This window comes from Gracilinanus agilis, chromosome 3, assembly GCF_016433145.1.
Source record: "Gracilinanus agilis isolate LMUSP501 chromosome 3, AgileGrace, whole genome shotgun sequence".
In the NCBI taxonomy this organism is placed as follows: Eukaryota; Metazoa; Chordata; class Mammalia; order Didelphimorphia; family Didelphidae; genus Gracilinanus; species Gracilinanus agilis.
In genome coordinates, this window is record NC_058132.1 from 341004974 (window position 1) to 341020162 (window position 15189).

General features: G+C 39.8%; 1 protein-coding gene across 1 annotated transcript in view; it reads right to left on the reverse strand.

Annotated features, from left to right (window-relative positions):
• Positions 1-9598, reverse strand: part of SEC22A (SEC22 homolog A, vesicle trafficking protein) — a 63174-nt gene extending 53576 nt beyond the window's left edge. The window contains exon 1 of the mRNA XM_044670045.1: positions 9571-9598. The gene's annotated coding sequence lies outside the window, so the exon portion shown is untranslated. The remainder of the gene's footprint in view (positions 1-9570) is intronic.
• Between the last annotated feature and the right edge of the window lie 5591 nt (positions 9599-15189).

Sequence of the window (15189 nt, forward strand, 5' to 3'; positions counted from 1 at the left end):
GATTATCAGTTTGACAATTTTTATGAAGGATGGAACAAAAGGGGGAAGACTAGAGCAGTAATGGTGAACCTATGGCATGGGTACCAAAGATGGCATGCAGAGGGCTCTCTGTGGGCATGTGGCTGCCCTCCCCACAAAGAGTTCGTTAGTAGAAAGGCAGATGGACTCAGACAGAAATGTTCGCTTCTCCTTCTCCACCATGCCTGATATTTTCTCACATCTCCCACCCCTCTGCCCAACAGCCCAATGGGAGTACTTTCTTCCTTCCGTGTGGGGTAAGGGGTGGAGAGGGAGGGGCCAGGGCACACCTGGCACTTGGTGGGAGGGAAGGCACAGCACATGGTCTCTGGGGGACACAGCATAAGGTCTGGGGGGGGGGGGAAGCTGGGGGCCTAGCACTCCATCTCTAAAAGGTTCGCCATCACTGGACTAGAGGTTACCATTAGTAGGCTACTACAATATTCCCAAGCAATAGGTAACAAAGACATGAAACATCATGGTGAGTAGAAGTCAGGAAGCAAATGGGAGATACATTGTAGAGCTAGAATTATTAAGTCTTAGCAACTGATTAGATATGAGAACACCAGGAAGACTAAGCTTGTTTAACCTCAATGGCTAGAAGGATAGTGGTGTCCTAAGAGGGGAGGGCTTTGAGGGAAAGAGAATGTCCTATTTTTTTATATTTTCAGGCTATCAAAAATTAATAACATGTATAAATTCTCATATCAATAACAAAAGATAGTTTTATCCACGTAATATAATCATTTTGGTTGAAATTTTGGCAGGCTGATAAGATTTTTTTTCCCTCAAAATATTTAAAAGGTTGAATTAATCTTCACATATCTTGCAAGGTCAGGTCAATAAAGGAGCTAGATCTGAAGTCAGAAAACCTGAGTTTGAATCCTGGACAAGACACTTAATAATTGTATGCCAAAGAAAGACATTATTTCACCCCTCTCAGCTTCTGTTAACCTCTATCTAAACCTACCTCACAAGACTATTGGAAGAAAGTACTCTAAGTCCTAAAGTATTTCAAAATATCAGGGTAAAAACTAAGTGTTCTCTAATTCTCATAGAGGTTTGAAGAGAGACAAAACCTGATGAGGATCACTGATCTGAAAACAAAATAATTAACCTGTTATGTATACCTGGATTACCTGAGATTCAAGAATACACTGAATTCACTTGCAGTTTTCACTTATGGTTTCACTTTAAAATAAACCATCTGAGTCCTAGTGTGTCATCACCTTCATTATCTTCTCCATTCAAAATTTTCTTATTTTTTACTAAAATGACTAACCTATGTTTTAGAGAAGTCACAAGAAAAATTAGACTTTAGACCACCTAGCTTTTTTCAGCAATTTAACTTAAATGAAAAGGAGAGCAAAATGGGGGCAATGTTCTACAAAGCATAAAAAGATTTTTTTTAAACCACTTATTGATTTTCTTCTCAAAACATCTGGGAGAAAAGATCATTTTCATGAAATGGAGGGCAGTATATTTTTTCACTTTACTTTTACTGTTATTCTTTTAGAATTAAATATAACAAAACTTCTACTGTTGCAGCAAATTCAAAAGACTTAAGGAACAACACTTGGTGCTTGAAGATTTTAGAAAGTGCTTTGCATGTTATCTGATTTTATTATCACAACCCAAGAGGCAAAGGCTATTATCCTAAATTTATAAACATGAAAACTGAGACAATGGTTAAGTAACTTGCCAAAGGCACTCAGGTAACAAACGTCTAAGAAAGAATTTATACCTCAGATCTTCCTGATTATACACTCGATCTACTATTCCATGTTAGTTTAAGTGCCTACTTAAAGGTATTGTGCCAAGTATTGACAATGTTAAAAAAACACACAAAAATTCAAGAATTCCTGCATTCAATGAGCCAAGGAGCTAACAATTAGTTTGGGTTACAAAAGTACTACCTATAAGGGAAAAAAAAAAAACAGGAAAAACTTCAGTGAGTAGTTGGCAACTCAACCTTGAGCCTTGAAGAAAACTAGGGATTCAAAGAGGTAGAGACAAGAAGGGAGTTCATTCCAAACATGTAGTATAGATTGTGTAAAGGCACAGACACAGGGAAATAAATGTCAAATTTAGCAAATAAGTAGTAGGCCAGTTTGGCTGGAAGGGGGGTTAGAAGGAGGCTGAATATAAAACATCTGGAATGGTGGATGAGAGCCAGATGTGGTCTATGGCAACACTAGATTTTTGAAAAGTAGAGTGACATCTCTAATACAGCAGCTAGATGGCATGGTGGATAGAGTTCCAGGGCTGAGGTCAGGAAAACTCATCTTCTTCAGATACTTACTAGCTGTGTGACTCTGGGCAAGTCACTTCACCCTGTTTGCCTCAGTTTTCTCATTCATAAAATGAACTGGAGAAGGAAATGGAAAACTACCAAGAAAACCCCAAATGGGGTCATGGAAGATTTGGACGTGACCGAAACTGGACAACAAAACAAGAGAGTGACAAGATCAGACATGCTTTAGTAATAGAAATTTGGCTACTATGTGAAAAATGGGTTGTGAAGGGGAAAGAATGAAAGTAGGAAAGTTATCATAACAGTCTAGGTGAGAGATGACAAAAGCCTGAACTAGGACAGTGGCAATGTTGATAGAAGGAGATAGATATCAGACACTGATGACTTAACAAGATTTAATAAGTAAAATGAGGAATTAAGAGAGTGAAGAGTCAAGGAAGACTCCAAAGTTGCAAGTCTAGGACTATAAGGATGGTGGTACCCTCAACAAAATGAGAAGTTTTGAGAAGGGATAGGCTTGGGGGAATGATGAGTCTAATTCTGAACATGTTTGCTGAGTTTTAGATGCTAACATAGGGGTTTCTTCATCTTTCATGTGCTATGGAACTCTGCTCAGAATGTTCTTAACTGTGGAAAATAATAGGATTAAAAGAAAAAAATGTTCATTGTCCCCATGATAAAGAATCCCATTGCTTATAGAACATGGAAAAGTCCATTAGACATTTGCCAATGGGAGATTACCATTTAGAAGAGAAATTAGGACTAGATACATAGATTAGCAAGACATATGTATGGATAACTGAACCCATGAAGTTGAAGAGATAAATGAGGGAAAGTACTGAGAGAGAAGCCTTGAGTCCACAGCATACAAGGATCAACAGAATGAACTGAGAATACTTAATCTAACCAAGAGAGTGAATTGAAAAGAAAGAGTCCGGCATGATAGCTAACTGATATGTGGAAGAAATCAGATTAGTTATATTTAGTTCTGGAGGGCAGAAATAGGAAAAATTGGCTCAGAGTTACAAAACAGGCAAATATAGGCTTGATATAAGGAAAATTCCCTAACAACCAGAGCTAACAAAAGTTAAAATGTTGCCTTTTTAAGTAGTAGATTCTCCCTTATAGTAAGTCTTCAAGAAAAGGTTGAATTGACCAAGTACATGAATTGGACAGGATAATTTCTGACGTCCCTTCCAAGTCATGCACTATCCTGGAGTTCCTTCCCCTAACAATAATTACTAGAAATTCCTTTTCAGTAATGAAGTTATTTCACAGGATCTATTCAAGGCAATCAATTTATAATCCACTTTGGTTTGTAGGTTTATTTTTTTAAGTGACTGATGAAATGATTATCAATCTCTCTTGGGACTTGTCAGATATGCAAAGGTCCAAATCCTTGATTCAAATCTTGAAGTACAGTGCCTATATGAGTAGTTATTTTAGGGCTCAGCTTCAAATTACTAACCTCATTAGCATCATAAGACCTAGTATTTATAGAGAACATTAAGGTTTGCAAAGTACTGTACACAAGCTATCTCATTTGATCCTTATGAAAACTGGGTGTTGATGCTATTATTATTATTATTCCCATTTTACATATATGAAAAACTTAAGCAAAGGTTAAATGACTTATCCAAGGTCACATAATTAAGATGAAATTTGAACTTTGGTTGTCCCAGTTCCAAATTTGGTGCTTTTACTCAATGTGCCACCTAGATTCATGCCTAATTCCTTTTTATCTGTGCACCAGAAGTAAGCTTATAAGATTTGGTATAGAAACCTGAATTTTAACCAAAAAAAAGTCAATTTGGAATTTGATGTTATTTTGCCTATTCCCTGACATACTCCCTTACAGTTAGAAAATCCTGAATAAATTCTGCCTCAAGCTTTGCTACAGCCCCCCAAACATTACCTTTCCTATGACTACACAAAGAAAGCTGATGTAAAGGAAAGAGTATTGGACTTGGGAATAAGGAGAGAGCTAAGAAGAAATCCCCTCTTAGATACTATGTGACTACTGTCAGTCAGTCATTTAACCTTTTAGCCCCAGTTTTCTTCTCTGTAAAATGTAAATAATATCTAACTCACAGGGTTCTTTTTGTCAGGGTCAAATTAAATTAGATATATAAACTATTTTATAAACTCCAAAATAATCAGCTATTGTTATTAAATAAGTGAGTGGGAAGCTAACTCTCCATTTCCTCAATACTTAATTACCTACCCCTAAGAAAGAAGTATAAAAGGCCTGTGCCTTGGTTTCACAGATATAGGGGAAAAAATTTTTTTTGGCTATCAGCATGTTCACTCATCTATTTCAGGATCCTCCTATGACTAGAAAGTTAATTTTTTGAGATCTCCCTTGTGCCATATCTAAAAATCCCCTAACTGCTACTTAAAGCTGAGTGAACATCTCCAGGGGTTTCAAAGAATGGAAATCACCAAAAATTAGACCAGGCAGAATCCTCATCTTAATAAAAGATTGTACTCTAAAAGTATAGCAAAGTACAAGGTAAAATCCACAATATATCATTGTCATACTCTCACTGTCTTGGACTACATATATAAAGCATTTTTCCCAGAAAAAAAACAGAACTGAGTTTCTTTAACTTGAGCTTCAGCAACATGACATTTCTCATTGTCCCTCTAAAGCTCACATCTTCACTCACACATACTTTGTAATTCTGGGTTCAGCTATTAATCACAGAACCCATATTACATGAAGTCACTCAGTGTATGTCTACAAATGCCTCCCAATCTAGTACAATACCTTTCTTTGAGGAAGCCAGAAGATGGAAGAGGAAGAAGAGGGCGAGATGCTGTAATGAGGTTGGTGTTGTGAAAAGAACAGTACCAAAACATCCAAGTTTTAAGATCTGGCTTTGAAACCTGGCTCTCATACTTACTATGGCATTGAGCAAATCACTTAATCTCTGAGACTCAATTTTATTTGCAAATGCTTGTGGTATCTCCCTCAAAGTGCTTTGTCAATTAGGGTCAGCATTCATTGTCTACTACGTGCCAGACATGGTGTTAAGCCATGAGGATGTGAAGAAAGGCAAAAGACTGTCCCTAGTCGCAAGGAACTTATAGTCTAAGTCAACTATGTACAAATAAGACAGAGAAAAAATTGGACTTAGTCAACAGAAAGATAGCACCAGCATAAAGAGAGAGAGAAAAAGGCTTCTTGAAGGTGAAATTTTAGGTAAGACTTAAAGGAAGGAATAGAAACAAGATAGAAAAGGGAGAGAATTATGAACATGGATGGGAAGCAGCCCGTGAAAATGCTCAGAGCAGGGTAGAGTATCATGTGCAAGATACAGTAAGGAGGCCAGTGTCCCTAGATTGCACGGGTTTTAAAGGGGTAAGAATACTGAAAAGGTAAGGAGATACCGAGTCATGGAAGGTTTTATAAGCCAAACAAAGGATATTACATTTTATTCTAGAGGCAATCAGGAGCCTCAGATGTTGATTGAATAGAGGCTGGAAAAGGGAGGAGAAATAATATGATCATACTTATGCTTTAGGTCATTGATGGGCAATCTACAGCCCAGAGGGCAGATGCAGGCCCCCTGAAATGTAACATTATTCCTAATCTGAAGAATACAATGAGTAGGCTACAATACAATGAAACTTTGAAAGAGTTGCCTTAGAAACAGACTGACAGATAAACATTTCCTTTCCTTTGGCCCCCTCTTTAAAAAGTTTGCCCATTACTGCTTTAGGATGATCAATATGATAGCTGAGTGGAGGATGGAGACTAGAGAGGAAAGACCCAAGAAAGGTAGACCAACCAATAAGCTATTTCAAGTGTAGGCATTGTGAAATTAGAATGTTACCCTAAAAACTACAATCTCCAAGGGGGCAGCTGGGTAGCTCAGTGGAGTGAGAGTCAGGCCTAGAGACAGGAGGTCCTAGGTTCAAACCCGGCCTCAGCCACTTCCCAGCTGTGTGACCCTGGGCAAGTCACTTGACCCCCATTGCCCACCCTTACCAATCTTCCACCTATGAGACAATACACCGAAGTACAAGGGTTTAAAAAAAAAACAAACTACAATCTCCAGCAAAAACTATGATTCCCAGGACCCCACTCACTTCCTGTTGTTAAGTGTTGATGTAGACAAGAGATAAATTGGGTGGAATTCTGTGTCTAGCTTTTTTTTCCTTTCTTGTTGGCAGCTTTGGTGGAGAGGCGATTTTGAGCAGGTAGAAAAATTTAGTCATGTGGTTCTATTTTGACAGATAATAAACTTTATAAAAATAATACTTCAGAGGGGCAGCTGGGTAGCTCAGTGGAGTGAGAGTCAGGCCTAGAGACGGGAGGTCCTAGGTTCAAACCCAGCCTCAGCCACTTCCCAGCTGTATGACCCTGGGCAAGTCACTTGACCCCCATTGCCCACCCTTACCAATCTTCCACCTATGAGACAATACACCGAAGTACAAGGGTTTAAAAAAAAAGAATACTTCAAGTATTGGACATTAATTTAATTCCTACAGCATAAAGTGAGAAGGGCCTGCACCATGGTGGTCGAGATCTCAGAGGATAGAATGGGGCCCAAAAGAAAGAAATTACAAAGACTGAAATAATAAGACTTGCCAACTGATTGAATATGGTAAGGGTGGAAAGGAGGGAATGAAAGAGTGGAATCTAGAATGGGACCTAGAATCTAGGTTGTGAGCCAAGGGCATTGGAAAGATGATGGTTCTGCCAAACAGAATTAAGGAAGTCTGGAAGAGAGGGTTTGGAAAGAAGTTTAGTTTTGGATATGGTGAGCTTAGAAGTTTTCAAGATATCCAGTCTGAGATAGCCAATAAGCATTTGGAGATTAAAGACTTTAAAGCTCAGGAGAGATTAGGACTGGGCAAATAAAAATATGAGAGTCATTTGCTGAGAGATAATAGTTGAATCCAAGGAAGTAGATGAGATCACTAAGCAAAACAGCAGAGAGAAGAAGCCCTAGGACAGAGCTTTAGGTGATATTCATAGTTAGCAGGAATGAGTTTAATAAAACAACCACAAAATCAGACTGAGAAGCAGTCAGGCAGATAAGAGAACCAGGAAAGAACAATCATGAAACCCAGAGAAGAGGGGGTATTTAAAAAGATGATCAATAGTGTCAAAGATGGCAGAGGTCAAGAAGCATAAAAACTGAAAAAAGGCCCCTAGAGATCATTGCATTGGTAACTTTGAAAAGTTTCAGTTGAATGATGAAAGAACCCAGATAGAGTTGAGAAGAAAGTGGGAGAAAAGAAGTGTAAGCACTGATTATAGACAGCCTTCAGAAATAGTTTAGCCAAAAAAAGAAAATGATATAGAATAATATCTCACAGGAATGGATGGATTAAATGAGTTGTTTGAGGGAGAGATTTAGCTATGTTTGAAGGCAATAGGAAAGCAACTAATAAACCGGGAGAGATTGAAAATAAATAAGAATGAATAAGACAGAGAAGGAAATCTGCTGAAAAAGATAGGATGGGATGGAATGGGATCATGCCTAAAGAGGGGTTTGCCTTGACGAGGAGGAGGGCCACTTCATGAGACATGGGTGAAATAGGGAAAAGTCCCAAAAGGCATCTCAGTGATGTGAGTGAGATAAGGAAGAAAGAAGAGAGAGCTTTAGGCATGGTCTCAATTTTTTCAGTAAAATACAACAACAAAAATTAGCAGATGAGAGGGTAGAGAGTTGGGGGGCAGGTTGCATAGGTTTGGGAAGGTATCATTAAAATGTTACAGAAATGTGAGGTACTGTCATGATACACATCTTGCTCCAAGACTATTTTAAATTACAATGAATGCTTTTAAGAAATTCAGTATCTCTGCAGGCCTAGAATGCATTCACTTCTCATCCCTGCCTTCCTTAGTAGCTAGTGCTTTTCCTCCCAACTGTCCCAAAAAGCAACCTTGTATTGAATTCGAATCTATTTTCTTGATACTTATGTACTTGCTGTTCACCTTCCTGTTCCCATCCACCGCCATATAAGCTCCTTAAGGGCAGGGTTTATCTTTGTATCTCAGTCCAGCACAGCCAGTTACTTGTGCTTCACAGATTCACATGATTGAATTTAATAGCGCTACACCAAGTGCTCCAAGTCTTAAGGCAGTTTTAAGTTCCAATAACTTTAAATCTTTGCTTTTAATAAATTAAGAATATTCTAAAACTTTTGGGACACTCGGTCCTTAGAACTCTCCTTTGATCTTTAACTATACTTTCCCTATTGTCATGATTTAGGTTTGTCCTCCCTGTGGCAATCCCACTCCCCCCATCCTCCACATGTCCTAGAAACAAACTCCTAGAACCGCTGTTGTCTTTGTCCAGCAACTTTCAACAAACACACACACACACACACACACACACACACACACACACACACACCAATGCACCTAGCACATGGTCTGGTCCATACAATACACATAATAGAATCACAGAGCTTCATGTCACTCCCCTCCCTTAACTCAATAAACTCCAATGACTTCCCATTGCTTCCAAAAGCAAATGTGAAATGTTGTCTGACATTCGAAGTCCTTCCTAACATAGCCTCCAAAAATGACACAAGTCACTCCATCCCTTGACTCTAGGCATTTTCTCTGGCTGTCTCCCATGCCTGGAGTGCTCTCCCTCCCCTGCTCTAACTACTTAAGCTCTCTGCTCTCCTTTAAGTTTTAACTAAAATCCCACCTTTCATAGGAAGCCTTCCTAACCTGTCAACTCTAGAGCTTTCCCTCTTTCCGTTATTTCCTATTTATCCTGTATATAGTTTGTCTCATATGTATATGTTTGCCTGCCGTCTCCATTAGACTGGAAGCTCCTTGAGAGCAAGGGCTCTCTTTTGCCTCTTTTTTTTTAACGTCGGCGCTTAACAAAGTGTCAGGCACACAGTAGGCACTCAATAATTGTTAACTGAATTGAAGCTTTGTAAATGGAGGCAGAACTAAATGACCACACTGGTCACAACTGCTTCCATCTGTGCAGTGATTTACAGTCTGAGGTCTAAGCTTTCACACTTACAAGCTGCGATAGGGCGAATTATTTCTTACACACTTACACACAGACACACGGATTTATTACCCTCTTTCCCTTCCTCCAACCCGGTTCACCACGAAGGGATCCGCTGACGTGGGTGGAGCCCGGGTGGAAGTGAGGCTACCGTCACCTAAAGGACTACAATCACCCATAGGGAAGAGAAAGCGGGAGAGGAAGGAAAGGGGTGACCTGGGGGGCCCTGGGAATGGGGCAGACTGGGGAAGGGTGGGGCCAGGCCCCGCGGGCGAAGGGGGAGGGCCGGGGCTGGGGCCCTACCTGCCGAGCTGGAACCCGCCGCTCTGTGTGACGCGGCACGCGATGCATCATGGGACCCGGGAGCGCTCTCGCCCCTGGGTAGGTTCGGGGTGGGGGGGCCTCGGCAAACTGTCACGTCGCACGCACTGAAGGGGGCGGAACAAAAAGTATCTCCTCCTCCCTAATCCCTTTTCTGCCAACTTCAAAGCTTCAATCTCTGGCCCCGCCAACTGCAACAACTGCGCGCTCTTTAGCGCATGCGCATTTATACCTCAGCTGCCAAATGCACCTGTGGAGATTCTAGTGCTCATCCGCATCCTGCCCCCAGCCTCTTCTTTGATCCGTCCCTACTTTCTCGCTCCCGCTTCCTCCCTCTACATTTCTGCCTTCCCCGTTTCCCTCTCATCTTTCTCCTCCCTAAACCTTGAAAAAGGTCATGGAAGACTCCGAAATGCTTAGAGTGCCCAGCTTTGAAGGCAGAAGGAACTGAATTCAAATCCAGTCTCAGACACTAGCTGTGTGGTCCTGGGCAAGTCACTTCACCCTGTTTGCCTTAGTTTCCTCATATGTAAAATGAGCTGGAGAAATTAATGGAAAACCACTCCAGGGACAGCTAGGTGGTGCTCAGTGAATTGAGAATCAGGCCTAGAAAAAGGAGATCCTGGGTTCAAATTTGACCTCAGACACTAGCTCTGTGTCCCTGGACAAGTCACTTAACCCCTACTATTCAACCCTTCCTGTTCTTCTGCCTTAGAACCAGTTCACAGAATTGATTCTAAAAGTTGGGGTCACAAAGGGTGAGACAAGACTGAAGAGGCTAAACCACTACCTAGTCCCAGGCTATGTAGCACCTTCTTTGTGCTCAGTTAAGTAAGTCAACAAGCATTTCTAAAGCACTTACTATGTGAACAGCTGGAGAGCTATAGGGGTCTTTATATCCCCATCTCTTTGCACAATGCCCAGATACCTCTCATAGTAGGGTCTTTTATTATGCTTATTGTCTGCCTGACACTGTGCTAAGCCCTGAGAAAGCCAAAACAAGCAGAAAAGAAGTCGGTTTCTACCCTTAAGCAGCTTACTTTCTAAAGGGAGCAAGGGAGGATTAATAGAGCATTTAAAGAAAATTTAGGAGGCAAATAAGGAGGGCAGGTGAAGGATAGGAATACCAGTCATAATTATGTGCTAGATGCTATGAAACCAAATTACAAAAGTGATGCCAGGTCTCTTTTCAGACAACTTATATTCTATTAGAATCACGGAATCTAAGAATTGGAAGTGTTTCTTGCTAGAGACCAAAGTTCCACAGAGTTTGTGTCTCAATTTACAGAGTTCCAACTTACTTCCAATTTACTCAGTTCCAACAAAAAACAAATTCTACAAGTAAATAAGAGAAAGATCCTCAAATCAAAGGAAAGGAAATCAAAATGCACCCACCAAAAACCACAGGAGGGAATGGAAAATGTTTCAAAAGAACAGATGGATGATGCCAACCCCACTCCAGGTTGCTGAACAGAAAACAAGATCCTGGGAAGAAGCAGCCATCAGAGGAGCCAATAGTTTCCATTGCATCCCTATCTCCAGCTTTCTACCAAAACTTCCCTTTGAGGAAAAATCCCATATCAGTGAGCTGTGGGACTTTGGCTACACCAAACTTACCAGAATTTCACAGTTTCTTATAATGTCCTCCTTATATATTGAAACATTTGTGTTTGTTGATGATGACTAAATTCACAATAATAAAGAAAAATATTTTCTAAATGTCATTCAATACATCCAAAAATTTCATTATCTTCTCCCCAAAACCCATTCCTCTTCTAAACTTCCCTTTTATTATGGAGAGTAACACCATCATTCCTTTCACTCACATTCACAACCTTGGCAACATTCCATCCTCATTTCGTCTCTCACACTCAACCCACATATCCAATCCATTACCCAAACTCATCATTTTATTCTCTCACATATGTCTCCTTTCTACTCTCACAGACACCAGCCTAGCTTAGGCCCTTATCACCTCTCACCAGAACTATTGCAAGAGATTTTTAATTGGACTCACTTCTTCAAGTCTTTCCCCACTCTAATCCATCCTCCACTCTGGGGTTTTCAAAAACCTCCGGAAAGACTGATGTCCATAGAATGGTGGTGACTCAGAAATCTGGATATCTTTGCAGCTCTTTCTCTCTTGTGGTCGTTTAGGCTTAGCTTTGCAGGCAATAAGAATCAGCTCTGAAGCCCTCATTCGCAGCACCTGTCTCTACTCTCACTCGGTTCTGCATTCATTCATTAATTGCTTTGCTTCTGTGCCTGGCTCATGCTCAAAGAGTGAACACAACCTTGCTGTTAAAAGTATTATCAGAAGAAAAAGACTAGAGGTCAGAAGACAAATTGGTTCTTTGCCAACTGCTATTTTGTCTCTGTCCCTATTCACCCTCACCAGACTTGATGCTGGCTTCCCATTCAGATGACACACACACTGCTTTCCTACTAGTGTCTTGCTCTTACTGTATAGCCAAGGTCCATGCAGAACTGTGCCTACCTTACATAGGCAGGAGAGAGCCAGACTGTGACATCTGTGTAAGGGGGGATGTTCCACCCTTACCCAATTCATGTCCAGAGAAGTCTCAATTGAGTGATGAAGTTTAATCGTGTAAGCAAGATACCTTGGGATATCTAAAAGGGATGATAACTCTTTGAATTAAGAAAAAAAATCCATGCAATTGGTTGAGAGGATCAGCCATACCCATTGGGCCTCTGTTTAAAAACAGCTTGTCAGGCAAGCAGTGAGCTAGCCTGGTGAGATAAGAATTCTGGTTCAGAAGATTTTTGAGTTGTTGAGTTGTTGAACCTAGAGCCTATTACAGTGTTTAATAAATACTTGTGGACTGATTGATTATTTTTCAGGAGTATAATAATATCCCATTATATCAATATAGTACGATTTATTTGGCCTTTCTCTGTTGATAATATGCATTCTTTTTTATATAAACCCTAACCTTCTGTCTTATAATCAATACATAGTATTGGTTCCAAGGCAGAAGAGTGGTAAGGGCTAGACAATGGAGGTTAAGTGACTTGCCCAAGTCACACAGCTAGGACATGTCTGAGGCCAAATTTGAACCCAGGACACTGACTCTCTGATAGCATACATTCTTAGCAGTTTTTGACTATAGGGGTTTTTTTAAACAGCTATGAATATTTTGATACAAATGGGTCTTTTTTCCCACTTCTTAAAGTTCTGTCATCTAGAGTTAGAGATAAGTATCCTATAACATCAAGGAGCCTAAGTTCACATGGACCAGGTTTAGTTTGGGGGAGCCTAGCACTAAAGAGGGGAGTCAGGGCCTTCTTACACTCTGGTTCACTACATCCCCATGCTAGAACTATAAGAAAAAATTCTTAAAGATTAGGTCTCGGGTCAAGGGTCTCCTCCAAAGGATTAAGATGCTACTTTGTAGAAAGATAATTAAAGTGCAAAGTAGATCAAGCATAGTTTGTTATTGTTCCATAATTCATTTGTGTCAGACTTCATCACCTCATGGACCATGGAATGGGAGGTCTTTCTATCCTCCACTATTTCTCTAAGTCTGTCCATGTTCACATTTGTTGTTTCCATGACATCTCCTTCTCCTTTTGCCTCTAATCATTCCCAATATCGGGGTCTTTTCTATTGAGTCCTGTCTTCTCATTAAGTGATCAAAGTTTTTAAGCTCCAGCTATAGTAGTTGACCTTCTCAGGAAAAATCTGAATTAATTTTTTAAAGTATTGACTGATATGATCTCCTTGATGTGCAAGGGGCTCTCAATAGCCGCCTCTAGCACCATAATCTGAAAACATCAATTTTTCTGTAGTGCTCAGTTTCCTTACAATCCAACTCTCCCAGCCATACATTGCTACTGGAAAAGCTATGGCTTTGACTATTGTTATTGTTGGCAAGGTGATGTCTCTGCTTTTTAATATGCTGTTCAGATTTGCCATAGTTTTCCTTCCAAGGAGCAAACGTCTTTTAATTTCATGGCTGTGGTAACCATCCACAGTGATCTTTGAGCCCAAGAATATAAAATCTAACTCTGGTTCTATTTCTTTTCACTCTATTTGCCATGAAAAGATGAGACTAGTTAGTTGCCATCTTGTTTTGTTTTTTAAGTTAAACTTCAAGCTAGCTTTTATACTCTCTTCTTTCACCTTTAGCTAGAGGCTTCTTACTTCTTCACTTTCTGCCATCAAAGTAGTATCTGATATCTGAGATTGTTTATATTTCTCCAGGCAACTATAATTCTGACTTATGATTCATCCAGCCTTGAATTTCACATGATGTTCTCTGCATATAAGTTAAATAAAGTGACAATATACAATCTTGTCTTACTTCCTTCTCAATCTTAAACCAATAGGTTGTTCCTTGTTCAATTCTAGCTGTTGCTTCTTGGCACACATACAATTTCCTCAAGAGACAAGTAAGATGATCTGGTACTCCCATCTCTTTGAGGGCTTGCCATATTTTGTGGTCAAGCACAGGACAGCTATTTATTTCATCCAACACACACATACACATGAAACAGTTTTTCAGATTGGCAAATGGATATTTCCATTTCACTCTAGTCCTATAGTCTGAACTATTGTTTCAAAGTCCCAATCTTCTAGCCAAAAATGAGCTTTAGCTAGGAGCCATGATCATCCCCCTTATTAAAGCTTTAAATAACATCTTAAAATTTAAATTACATCTTTAGGGGGGCAGCTGGGTGGCTCTGTGGGAGCCAGGCCCAGAGATGGGAAGTCCTGTGTTCAAATTTGACCTCAGACACTTCCTAGCTGTGTGACCCTGAGCAAGTCACTTAACCCCCATTGCCTAGCTCTTACTGCTCTTCTGCCTTAGAACAAATACATAGGTAAGGGGATTTCTAGAAATTTAAATAACATCTTTAGACATAATCTTCTATAAAAGAATCAAAGAATATATTCAGTTTTGTAACTTATTTCCAGATTTCCCTACAAAAATAATCTGCCAGTTTTCAACTGTGCTGACAATGTAATAGAATGCCTATTCTCCTACACCTGAGGCAACATTGGATTTTATTGTTTTTTTAATGATTTTTGCCAATTTGATATGTATAAGGCTGGTATCTGTTCAGGTATGTGTTAGCAAAACCATGGTGCTAGTCAAAGGGCACTGCCACTATAATAGAATGCTATCTCCTGCAAAGGACTGGCCACTCTTACATTAAGAAATTTTTCAGTAGCCCATGTGACCTGCTTTCCCATCTCTAAGCCATTTTCTTGATTTTGTTATATATGAATCTCCTCTCAGGAATGAACATACCTCCTTATAACTTAGATTCAGTCCACTGGACCAGTTTCCTTTGGGAACTTCTTGAACTCGCAGCCCTCATTTCTTCTTACTCTTTGGATATAAATTTGGACCACCTCCTTTCACCCCCAAGGCAGGAGTGCTTTTTTCTATCTAATCTATTAATTGTCATTAATCATTAATCTTTGGAATGCCTCAGCCTCCACTCCTTCATTACCTTTAAAAGGGAGCCAACAGAATCTCAAAATTGTTTTAATTTACATTACATTGATTATTAGAGAGGTTGGATGATTTTTCAAGTTGTGGATTATAATTCATGTTTTTGCTTTATAATACT